This window comes from Solea solea, chromosome 20 (assembly GCF_958295425.1).
Source record: "Solea solea chromosome 20, fSolSol10.1, whole genome shotgun sequence".
Taxonomy (NCBI): Eukaryota; Metazoa; Chordata; class Actinopteri; order Pleuronectiformes; family Soleidae; genus Solea; species Solea solea.
In genome coordinates this window covers 5,288,882-5,301,765 of record NC_081153.1, presented here as the reverse complement: position 1 = coordinate 5,301,765, position 12,884 = coordinate 5,288,882, and the positions used below count along the sequence as shown (strand labels likewise).

The 12,884-nt window shown below is 43.7% G+C and overlaps 1 protein-coding gene across 5 annotated transcripts in view; it reads left to right on the top strand.

Moving 5' to 3' along the window:
- Positions 1–10,618, top strand: part of epb41a (erythrocyte membrane protein band 4.1a) — a 47,415-nt gene extending 36,797 nt beyond the window's left edge. For 4 of the 5 annotated variants that reach the window (XM_058618535.1, XM_058618534.1, XM_058618531.1 and 1 more), the window contains one exon: positions 7,820–10,615. The gene's annotated coding sequence lies outside the window, so the exon portion shown is untranslated. Of the gene's footprint in view, positions 1–7,819 lie in introns of all 5 variants that reach the window. The other variant, XM_058618536.1, reaches the window with a different exon arrangement.
- The last annotated feature ends 2,266 nt before the right edge of the window (positions 10,619–12,884 follow it).

Below are 12,884 nucleotides of genomic sequence, written 5' to 3'. Positions count from 1 at the left end.
TCGGTGAGAATCGTATCTCGCCAGTGGAGCGTGAGCTCCCTCTGGTGGCGAGGGGGGTGCATGACATTGATTTATTTTTGTGTTTTTTATTTTGCATCTCGCCCTTGGCTTTGTGCCTGGCTGCGAAAATGCTGTTTTTATTTGCAACAGGTTTGGACAGGGTGGAAGTGTTTGGTGACACATTAACTTGCGGAACCCCTGTGTCTTCTCCCCGTGGGCCTGCCACATGGGAGACTGAACAAGGAGCCCTGGAGAACAAACAACAGCCAGGGTTCCTGAACCACACATGACGGGGTCCTGGTGGTCCCCCTCCATGACTCTTAACTTGACCGGAGGGGGAGATGGAGAAGCTGGGGTTGTTAGGACGCCCGCTTCTTCTTTCCGTCAGTGGGGTGAGACGGGCGGTTCTTTGCTGCGACCGCTGCAAAGGAGTGTTTGCCCCACGGTCTCTGGGCGTCAGACCTGGGCTGCTGGTTGCCCTGCTGACCAGTCTGCCTCTGAGGGCGGGCACTGCTCTGACGTCTCCTCACTGCAGCAGCTGAGGCTGCAAAGGTGGGCTTGGCGGCCTGAGGGGGGCGAGGGGCTTGTCTCCTGGGCAGACAGAGATCAAAGGCTTCTCCCTCCTGCTTTCTGAGGGTGCTGGTTTCCCTCATCCTCTCCAGAGCTGGGCCAAACAGACCTTTGGTGGGGTCGTACGCGGCATCCATCACATCCGACTTCTGTGCATCACTCAGGCTCGAGTGGTTCAGCCACAGGGCCCTCTCTCCTGAGACAGCGAGGCCCATAACTCGGCCACTGCCCTGCACTGCTCCCCGTGAGGAGCGCAGGATGAGGTCATTCACCACACAGATCTCGTCCCAAAGAGCTGGGTTTGGTGCTCCAGAGTCCAATTGGCGGCCCATCTCCTCCAAAATCTCAGCCAGGTACGCAGACAGCAGTGTAACTGCATTCAGAGAACAGACTGACTGAGCTGCATATTTATACATCCTCTGGAAGATGGAAGATGTGACGCGTTCCATCTTACTAGGCAGAGGGATGTTAGAGGAGGCCGAGACAGAGCGGCGATCAGGGTGAAGGTGATGAGCCACTGAAGACTCCACCACTGGGGGTTCGGACAGCCCCAGTTCCTTCATCCCATGGATCTCCAGTTTAGAACATCCTTTGGCGGGGAGCTTGTTCTTAAAGGGACAGGACCAAAAACGGCTCATTTCCCTCATGCACGCAGGCACGGCTGGAAGGAGCTGTTTGGCTGGTGGTTGAGCTGGTGGAAGTCTCTTACCATCATAAAGGTCCCTCTCAGTGCCACCTGCGTCCTGAACTGCAGGCCACTGTATGCCCAGCTTAGAAGCAGCTCGTTTACAGACCTCGTAAAGGCTGCTGTCAGCTGGAGGAGCGACATCAGATGCACTGGAGGGGCGAGAAGGCACTGGAAAAGTGGCATCGTCCTCGTCCTCCTCCATATCATCCAAGTTGAGAATGTCTGAGTTGGCATAGCCCTCAGCATCCTCCTCTGGCTCTACGCCAGGGAGCTCCTCAAAGAGTGGTGGCATGTCTGTATATTCCTCCTCCATCATATCCGCCCAGCTCTTGGTAGCTCGCGGTACATGGGGAGTTTTAGCCACAGCGGTTTCTCCTGACAGACATGGGTCCTGAGAATTAGCCACCGCCACTCTCAGTCTCCTCTCCAAAATTTTCTCTGGCATATCCGCGCAGTGTGGACATGACTGCGGGTCAGCCAGAGACGCCTGTGCGTGTTTAGCACCCATGCACGTAATACACATGGGATGAGGGTCCCTGCCTGAGATGGATGAGCCGCATGACGCGGGACACAGGCGGGATGCAGCCTCTTTGACCTTCGGAACCGGCCCTTTGGCGGGGGTTGCGGTCGAGGACATGGCAGTGGGCGAAGAGAGAGACATTTCGTCGCGCACGGAGATCGCTCACCAAGCACCGTAAAGTCAGCTCGCCGTAATGCGTTAGCTCTACTCTCGGTGACTGATGTAGCTTGTCGGCTAAGACACCGTGCACCCGGCAGATTAGCTGTGATGCTAAGCCCTGCTCGGTAATTAGCGTTAGCACCCGGAGTTTAAGGTCCTAGCTAACGAAACACCGAAGAGTTAGCTCGCCGCGACACGTTAGCTCCGCTCCCGGTAAACACACAGTTAACAAACAAATGTCAACCGTATCCACGCTGACTCGCCGCAACGCGTTAGTCTGTGGGTAACTGATCTACAGTTAGCCGACCCCCGGTAGATAATACAGGGTGGCCGGTGGAGCAGCTCGCCTTGACGCGGACACTACACCAAGATCAAGTGGAAAACTTCTTGCGAAGAACTTACTCAGCAAATCCAGACGTAAGCCAGGGACTGCGTTCGGCGACGAGGACCTTAACGGCGCGTCTGCGAACAGTTTAGCAAAACCAAGCTAGCCCGAATAGCTGAGGGAGCTTCCACAACAGTTTCTTCACGGGAAGAAAGCGAGAATGATTTTGAGGGGCGGGTCGGCTGTGATAGTATGAAGGGGGCGGTGCCCCAGCACAGCTCGACCTGTCTGTCACTGACAGACGTGGTGCCATTGGAGCTTCCCTGGTTGGTCATGCCAAGGCGATATCCCATAGTGAAACACCGAACGAAGTTAGAAAAAGAACACTCATTCTACTACTATTATTACTTCTACAACTGTGCTCAAACATGGCTGCACACTTGGGAGGATCCAGATCCCGGCTAATGGCTTTAGTGAGGCAGCAGCAACTCCAGTCGTCTCAGCGGCTCCCAGGTTTTGGTTGCTTAGTAACAACAGACCTGACAGAAGCGTAGCCGCACGTGCGCTGTAGTTAAAAAACGCCTCTGGGTTCATCCATCCACATGTGTTAATGCTACACATGAGTGCTCCCTAATTTTCCCCTCCGAACATACCTCAGGTGGTGTTGAACAACATGGCGTCGACTTAACTACGGCACATAATCAGTGTCTGTTTTATGAGCCCGCTGTGGTGTGAATGAGTGAACTCTCACTGCTGAGCTGCACTTGTGAGCTGCGTGATGGAGGGCGGCGTCAGCCACAGTCCACAACCTGACTCCGTATTGAGCTGCTGCCGCTGTTGGAGTAAATCACCGTTAAATACGTGCGTGCATCGCAGTTGCCAAGTCATCAGAAAGTTGCAGTACACAGTCGCTCAGCGCTCCGTCACCCCACCCCCACCCCCAGCAAATCTGACCCCGACAGCTTTGCTATAGAAAACGCCTACAGGCAAGAATGCACTGTGATAAATAAAACCTAATCTATAATGAAGCCACGGGACATAATTACACAAGTGCTGTAATTACACCATTACTAGTGACATGATAATGGTTATCATTAGACACTGCGTATACACGCTACAACCTTATGTATTTGCTGTGGCGTCACTTTAATAAGCTTATGGAGTGTATTCTGTGGATTTCAGTCCACAGCTGATATCACCACAACCTTGTGTTGATGACTGGAGAGTCCGTCCTCCAGCACATCCCGAACATTCTTTGTGGGGCTTTGTGGGGAGAGTTCCGATTTTTGAGCATTAAGTTGTATGACACAGACCCTGGGGCCACACGGTTGGTGCAGTGGTTAGCACTCTTGCCTTTGCAGCAAGAAGACCCAGGTTTTGGAACAAGGGACCTTCTGCATGGAGTTTGCATGAGTGTGTGTTGGTTTTCTCCAAGTAGAGTGGATGCATTGTTGTTAAATCATTTAACGAGGCTTCAGTTTGGAGCCGAGAAAAGTAGTTCCGAAAGAGAGCTTGGGTCACATTACTAACCCCTTAGTTAGGCTAGTTAGTTAGTTAGACTAGCATCAGAAATTAGTGTCAAACTTCTAGCTCGATCTGACATACTGATGGGCAGCGGTTTTATTGTTGTTAGCATACAGTATGTATGCATGTTTGTGGTTTAAAACCCGTTATTACTTATGTGACCCAGGCTCTCTCCCAGAACCGGAGGTTCATTAATTGATTTAACAACGTTGCATCCACCCTACTCCGAACTTCCAACTATCCCTGTAAGGTCCGGGACTCTGCGATGACCAATCTGAGTGTGAAAAATGATGAGTCATGCTCCCTGAACCACCATTTCACAAGTTTGAGTCCAAGGAGTCTGGACATCCTTGGCAGCCCATGGCCAAAGAGGAAAGGAATTGGGAGGGTGCTGGTTCAAATCCCGGGAAGGGCCATGATCAGAGGTGCCCCCTGAGCAAGACGCCCAATCAAATTCACTATTTGTGATATTGGAAATGAATGTATGACCTTTTTAGACTCTGAGACTACATTATATTGTCACATAAGTTCCATACAAATGCTAAAATGTATGAAACTCTGGAAGTGGAGCGGGGATGTTTAGTATCACTTTGGTTGAAATTACTTCAACGTGAAACCAGATGCCTCCGCAGCGTGAGGTATGTTAAAGTTATGGTGCCCATGAGGCTTTCATCGTGCCCTTGTTTATGTGATACACAGGGTCCAGACTGGGAATCTGGTGCTGTTTAGCCAACTGACAGCCTGGTATGTAAACACTGCTCTCCTACCTCCCAGTCTTTCCATGCAGTTGTGAGGTGGGGGCAGAACTGAAGCGAGCCCTCAGTCATGTCTGCCAGGCCGCAGAAGTCTTTGCTGTTCCTGTAGTGCTCCAACATCCAACATTGTTGTTGTGCCAGTTTGAGATTTGGGAGTTGACATATTGAGTATTGAAGGTTTGATACTACCAAAAGAAAAAGTCTTTTTAATTTTAACCTTTTAATAGACTTTTATACGTCATTTAGGCAAAGATCTTCTGTCTCCATGTGTCCACAGCAGCCACAACAGACAAGTCAGCAATAAACCAATAAAGAAAGGGGAGGAAATAGCAGAGAGAGTGGGGAATTGGATGCAAAGAACACCATAGTTCCCTTGTTGCACTTGACACTGGACCTAGTAGTAGTGTTTTTGTTTTTGTAGTGTAGTGTTGGCAATTTGTTTCTCAAACACCCGCCTGAGTGTTTTCTTTTTTATAGCTGTTTAAAGCTGTGTTTGTATCGTCTCTTCCTCGGTGGTTGTTGTGCTTTAAATCACTGAAACAGAAACAGCAGGAAGCGAATCACAGGAAAAAAAATGGTAGAGAAGGTGGCGTCCTGTGTTGTTGGAGGCGGAGCTTTGACCAAAGACTTGGCAGGAGGGCGTGGTATGTGTAGCCTGATTGTTTCCAAACTTACATATCCTAGCTTTAATACAAATATCTCAGCTTAATCCTTCAACTGTTATCCTTTTTTATTTTAAATCTACTGTTGTGTAACCAAATATAGTTTGGATGCCATTTTGATTTCACAGTTTTTGGCTTAGAGCTGAACAATCTGGGTAAAATATTTTTTTTGGGGGGGACAGTGATTCTGACAGATATTGCAATTGCTATTTGATTTGAAGATAGCTTTTTTTTTTTTTTCGGTCAAGCATCAGTTCAGTATTTATTTAATAATAATAATTGGTTTAAAAATGTGACCGAGCCACATTTACCACATGACACCATCAAAACAATAACTACTTTGTATTCTAACGCAAGGCTGAGATGGTGAAGATACCATTGTTCCCAACATGTGTTGTTATGGACAGAGAATCCAGAACAGACGTGGCTGTTAATCAGGAGTGATTGGCTCCACCTGTGTTGTTGGAACACAGCTGAGGGTAATCAGCCTGGCTCGGAGGTTATTTATACAGGCTGGAGATGCCGTGCTCAGTTGGTTTGGTGTCACCAGAGGGTCAACGCCCTCTGTTGACCTCCTCTTTTGAAGGATTTACTTAGATGGGTGTGTTTCCTCCTTTGGGTCATTTATTTTGTTTCTCCCCCTCAGATGACTCCTATTTCACCTATAGTTTTGGACCCAGTTTTTATTTTCATCTATCATCTTGATAGAATAAGTGGGCAGCTGTGGGACGTTTTATTCCCACTGCCATATTTTAGAAAACCCAACAGCCCACTTTTTCTTTTTACTGTATTCTATTATTTTGTTGGCTCCCAAAATTGCAAAATCTGACCGTCAGGTTTTGTTTTCTCAGGCAACTCAACTGCATTTAGTCCATTTATTTCAAATTATGGTTGATCTTTGCATGCTCTGTAAAGAGGAAGCCGTCATTGTAGCTTATTAACAAAATTGTGAAGCATTACTTGTTAGCAGTGGAGATTAGCAGGCCGCAGTAAAGTAAACACAGCTTGGTATATAATTTGTTGTTCATGGCTGCCTGTTTCTGATCAGATCCTCTCGTGTATGAGAGCAGAGCCTGTGAGACCTCGCTGAGGGCCTTCACTTCCCCCATATACATCTGCTTAACTGACATATTCATTCAACTTCAGTGTGTTTAAATATCAGAGTGGCGCCTGAGAGCAGCCATCAACGACCCCCCCCCCAACCGTAAATACTACATTTTTTATCAGAGAGTGCCATGTTGCGCCGCTCTGCCACACATGTTTGTACATGAGTGGAAATCAGAGCCTGTACTCTTCATTTATAATAATTCCGGTGAACCTAAATAGAAGCTGCTGTGACAGGACGCCGTCCCGGTTTTCATAAACACAGAGTAGACTCTGGCTGTAACGTCTCTGCCCTGCTCATGCCTACGGCTCAGCTGAAGTCAGATGCAATGTTAGTGTTGTGTGTCTGTGTTCGTACCATATTAAAACTATATTAAATTATGATCATAGCTTTAGATGTCTGACTAAACTGATCGTTTGATTCTCTTACATTATCAGTCCAGTTCTAAATTTACACTTTTACACAATTATGCTCTGAATCAGCCGTTCGTGGGGTTGTATGTGAGATTCTTCTACATGTGGCGTGTTTCCACCGAGTGGACCGGTTTGGTACGGTACAGTGCGTTTTACTTTTTTTGAGTTTCCATTACTACCAAAATAACCGGCGCCAACCATTCCATATCTTGGTACCCTTCCCTTGGACTACCAGAGTAATGGTGCAGTATGGTACGGGTGGAGCTAGATCCAGGACCGCCAGCTGATTGGGCGACAGAAAAGCGTCACTCCCTTACTCAACTCATACAAAGTTTGACATCTTGTTGAGTCTGTTGTGTCGCGTTCGATGTTGTTCGTTGTCGTCACACCGGTACAACGTCACGCTACGTATCTTGCTTACATGGCCATTGGACACAGTGCACACCCCGTACTGTTGCCTGACCGATCGAGGGGCTTTACCATTCCAAACCAAACTGTGCCATGATGGAAACACGGCTAGAATCACCTCACACCAGTGAGTCCATTGGGAAGAAAAGTGCATTTTATCCTCGTAGGACACATCCTTGTTGGGCTACGGCTGCTTCCGTCAGTTTCCTGTTGAAATATAGAAATAAACATGTTTTTAAAAACAATGTACACAAGGCTACATGGTTCTGGTTACTAACATTTCTGATGGTTTTGCCACAGTGTCCGCCAGTGAGTTGACATGGATGGGTCTTTTATCCAAGTCACAGTAATGTATGATCAGAAGAACCTCCCGAGTAACGGACATTGATATGTTGAGAATGACCAACCAGAATAAAGCTGTGTAATAATGTTTCTTATTTAATTTGTGGTGTGTGGGTTGTTTTCTGGCCTTTCTGCATGAAGTTTGGAGTCCAAAAACATGCAGATTAGGGGATTAGGCATATCGGACCATGTAAATTGGTAGTGGTAGAAGCTGGATGGATCGATGGGTTCTATTCCCATGTGTGTGTGTGTTTTTTTTATCTGAGGTTTTGTCCAAGTTTGGCTGTTAAAACTTTAACTTTCTCTTTTTTTCCCCCCTCTCTGTCCAAATCTCTTTCCACCCTTCAGACCTCTCACCTGCCCCCCTTTCCTTGCGTCTCCATCACACCGTGTTACCTCAGCACCCCTCCCCCCCCACACAAGCCATTGCACCCAAATGCACTGCCTTTCCGACGTGAAACTCCAGACGACATCAGAGGGAACGAGCGTCAACGATGAACGAAGAACTTTTAAGCTCCACAAGTATGGAGTTCGGCCTGAAGGAGACAGAAAATTCCCAAGAACCATCGCAGTATTCCCCACAATCCCCAGCTTGTTCCACTCACTGCCAAAAGTTCAACCACTGGACTGACAAAAAAAAAGAAAAAATCTTTTTTAAAGAGGAAAAAGAAAGTAAAGTACAGCATTTGTGGATTTTTCCCTCTCCGTTTTGTCTGGAGATTTTAAGCAAATTTTCATGGGCATTTGGTCTTTTAATCTTGAGATTACTGGTACTTTATTTTTCTACGGTTTTTCTTACCATCAGAATTGGTTTCCAACAACCTGGACGTGAAGTGTTTTATAAAACGTGTTCCAGAAAAAAAAAAAAAGCGTCAGCAAAAAGGGATTGTGGGTGATCTTTCTTGGGATTGTACACAATTTACGAGTTGATGAGGATCCCTCTCGAATTTGAGCACGAGTTTGGTGTCATTTCTTGTACAGAAAATATTTATTTTCCCTCTCAATGTGAAAAAAATATTTTTTCAATTCATGTATAAAAAAAAAAAAGAAGATTGATTTTACCAAACCGGGGCGGGGGGGCAACTACTCCTTTCACCATATTTAAAGCTCTGACTTGATCATGTGTTGAGTCATTTTGACATCTTTTTGATTGTTTTAGTTGTTGTTATTGTTGTAGTGCTTGTGTCACTAGAACAGGGCTTAATCAGGACCAAGGAGACAGCAGTGTAATGAAATGATCTTTTCTATATTTATTCCCATCCCCTGTCTTCTTTTTGTGTGTTTTTGCATTTTAGTTAATACTCATCAGCACAGTCGTATGTAGCCTCGAGCTTTTTGTACCAAGCATTCCAGTCACCACATACAGTTTTAGTCATTTATACTCACTGATATCAGCATCTACAGTGTTTCTGCATCATTTTTCACTTTCTACTTTTCTACTACATGGGCAGTGTGCTATCGGCCAGAGGGGGATTCAAGTGGCTATTGTGATTTCATGACAATCGGACGGAGGCAGTACTTGTAATTAATGTGTATCATGTCATTACGCTCATTAATGACACCAGTTTCTAATGTAGTGCAATCAAGTGAACCTTTTTTTTTTGCTCATGCTTCAAGGGGAATTCCACGTTTAAAAATGGGTCTGATGATGCTTTCAAATGGGATTCTATAATTGTGTTTATGATGTTTGGCATCCAAAACACCAGAGGTTACATTGAAGTGCAGAATATGAACAGAGGAAATACTAGTCCATTAAGAAATCTTTCTTAATATAAATGAAATAATTCCAAACTCTATACAACTAAAGTAATATGAACAGATCTGGGAGCATTATGACATCAGAAAACGTCAGTATTATAACAAAGCTCATGCAGCTGATCCACGTTTAGTATATTTGAACAGAATGCTGTTCAATAATGATAAAGTGGGGGTTGTTTTATATTGCTTTATAAAAAAAAATCAGACAAAATACATTAAAAAGATAAAAATCCAATGTTCAGATACATTTGGGATGTAAGGTTACAATTGATAATGCTGGAATAAGTGTCTGTTTACATTGATATATATTGCTTTTGATTCTATTTCGCTGTTGTTTACAAGTAAACAGTTTACTGAGGTCTTCCTGAATGCAAAGAATGATCACACACAATGAAAATCATGAGCAATAGTTACTTACTAATAGTAAACTCAACCCATATTTTAATAACCTGTCCAGATAAATGGTCTTAGAACAGTTTTTGTATTTTGCGATAAGTAAAATGATTTATTAATAATAATCAATTTTGATGATAACTTACCTCAGGAATGTGCACACAATTAAGATTTCACTTCACATTTCACACCAGTTTGGATATCATGGGTTAAACCGACGAACACAAACAACCTCAGCTCTGCTTTTTTATTTCGTGGTGTTGGTCTTTGGGGAATTCATATGGTGTTTTTTAGTTAGTAATCAGTGGCATAATAGTATCTTATTATCCGCATAAAAGTACATTTTAATATTTTTTATACATAGTTAATGCTAGAGGGCCCAGGATATAACCTTGTGGAACCCCTGTACCTTAAGAACGCCTGACTGCACGGCACTGCTCAAATTAATGAACTGTAGTTCTTTACAGAAATGTTTCTTTGAATGTTTTATGTGTTTAATACATGTATAACATCATTTTCAAACTATCATGTTAACCTGTTTTAGTCTAAGAATCAGCTCACAGGTGTATTTATACGACAAATGTGTCCAGATTCACCCTCCTGCTTGATACACACTGCTCATTCCAGACACTTTTTATGACATGTAATTAACATGTTTTGTCCATAATTATTATTATTATTATTATTATTATTATTATTATTATTAATAAATGCAACGCTTCTTTAGACCATGACATTTTGTACAGTCGTCCAAAAATGTTATAGTTCCATGCTGTTGTATTCACTGTGGCTCTCCCTTCTCTTGTTGGAAACATGCAAGCCAACATTTCACAGTTGTTTCTTGAATGTGAAACCCTTGTTTTACCGTCACAAGAAGACATGTAATAAAAGAGCACCACACACAGAAAAGAAAACAAATGTAGACATTGTCTTTTTTTTGACTTTGCTGTGCTTCCACCTGGTGTCATAATTATGGTTTCATTGTTTCTTTCTGTAATAATCATCATAATCAGGTCGGCTGAGGAGAAACCAGTCTCCGAACACATCTAGTGACCAATTAGCCTCTGGGGGCAGTGGCCATTATTTTAGGGCTTCCAGTGGAGACTGCAGATAGCCCTCTGTTTTCTATTAACGTTAACAGTCTGAGCAACATGAGACAGGAAATTGGAGTTGCAGCTGAGAGACTATATCTATGAATAGATTTTTTATTTTCCCCCCAAATAGTGAGTTTAGTGAGAAGTTGAGATGAAAAGCTGAAAGCCGACGTGGTCAAAATATTCCACTTCTTTTGCTCTCCACGTTTTACCATGTTTACCTGTGAGCAAACATGAGTGGTCAAAGCCCCCAAAGCCTTAAACATCCTTCTTTCCTACGGATGATGTACATTTATATAAAGAATCTGTTTATAGAGTTTAAGGTGCAATCTGACAGAAATTGCTAGGCCAGTAACTCAAAGAGAGGAAAGTCAAAAACACATACACACGGTACTACCCTAACTTAGAACTCAAAATATTGACAGCTGAATAAAAGTAAGGGAGCTGAGGACAAACGTACCAAGGTGGATTATTTTCTCCCAGACATGGAAACAAAACCAGGAGCTTCAGCCACGGTTTGCTAACACTCTCCCTCTCCCCACCTCTTTCTTTCACCTAGTCAGTGGATATTAAACATATTTAATAGCTTTATGTTCTGTTACTGTTGCCTTGTTGTCTCCTCTCATGTGATAAATCTCTAAAAAGGAGAAACACATTCACCTTAAATCTCCACCTGTCACCGACCCGTGAAAATGAACGAAATGCATTCAGTGTTTCTCAAAAAAAAAACATGTAAATGTGGATTGTAAACATCTTATTTTTACATATTCCGTATACTCCAGAAGGGTTTTTAATTGAGATTGCTGTAACAGTTCTAAACACATAATGTTTCACCCTTTCTCACTGCAGTGTTTTCAGGTGGGTATCAACCATCAAACAACCATTATTTCTATTAACTGGAAATAGCTGCAGTCTGTCATGATTGGAAAAGTTGTGTCGAGAGTTGCATTAAAATATTTAAAGTATGTGGCACTGATCCCTGTGAAACCCTGTGTCAGACGCTGAAATTGCATTGTGATGTTATTCTGTCCTTGAATAGCTTATAAAGTGATGCTAATCATTTCCGGGGGAAGTCTTCCAAGGCCAAACGGAGGACAGACAACCTTGTATAATCATGTGTGGAGAGCAAGGGAGTAAATTGAATTAAACCAGGGAAATATCACTTTCACCAGGTTCAGACCGAGACAGAATACAAACACGTCGGTCACATGAACAGATACCGCGTATATTCAGTATTAAAGTAAAAGAAAAGGGAATAATGAGCTTCAAGATGTTCATGAGCAGCAGTTGCACAGGATGGCTTAACGATTTCCTGCTTTTATGTTCCAGTAACCTCATTACAGCACATTATTGTCACTATCACGATCTGTCACTACACTGACATTCGGCCAAAAGCTCAATTAAAGAATCCTTAAAAGATTCAAATTGTTGATGGATGTTTGGGGGTTGAGGGAGATGGGATGATTGTTTGCATGGTTATAGCTGTTTGTCCATTTTCTGTAGCTGTCCTGAGTGACATTAGTATTCAGCAGAGTAAAGAATCACTAACCCTTCAGTGAGGCCAGATGGATGCTCAGCTCATTCAGCTCGCTTTCACATTCTGCTCATGATTAGCCTCGACTGGAGGAGCATTCTGAGTTTAGGAGGTTTAGTTCAGCTCTGGGAGTTTTCCTGAGATCAAAATCTTAGAATAGGGTATTAAAACCAAAAGAACTGAGTCTGATATTCATCTCTGTAAAAAAAGATTGCATAATAAATCTGACCAAACCAAAAGCAACAGAGGAGCCATTATGCACTGTGTTATTTTTAAAGGGTGTGTAACGCAGACTGTTTCCCTCTTCACACGTTAAATACACTATATGCAAAAAAATGAATACATAAAAAATACACTATATGCACCAAAGTATTCAAACGCAAAATGTTTTCGGCCGTCGCCCTCAACGTCTAAGTCTCGCGGGACGAGATTTCACGAGACGAGACTTTGCGCTTGTATGCGAGTAGCAATTGTACTTTTCGGAAAACCTGTAATAGAAACACGCTCACTGACAGAGACAGAGGGCGATATAGAGCAGCAGTATGTCATTAAACTGCGACCAAAATGGTGGAAATGTCACTTCTCTACATGTTTGTTGAACAAGTGGTTTGATGCTCATGTATTCATGTTTATT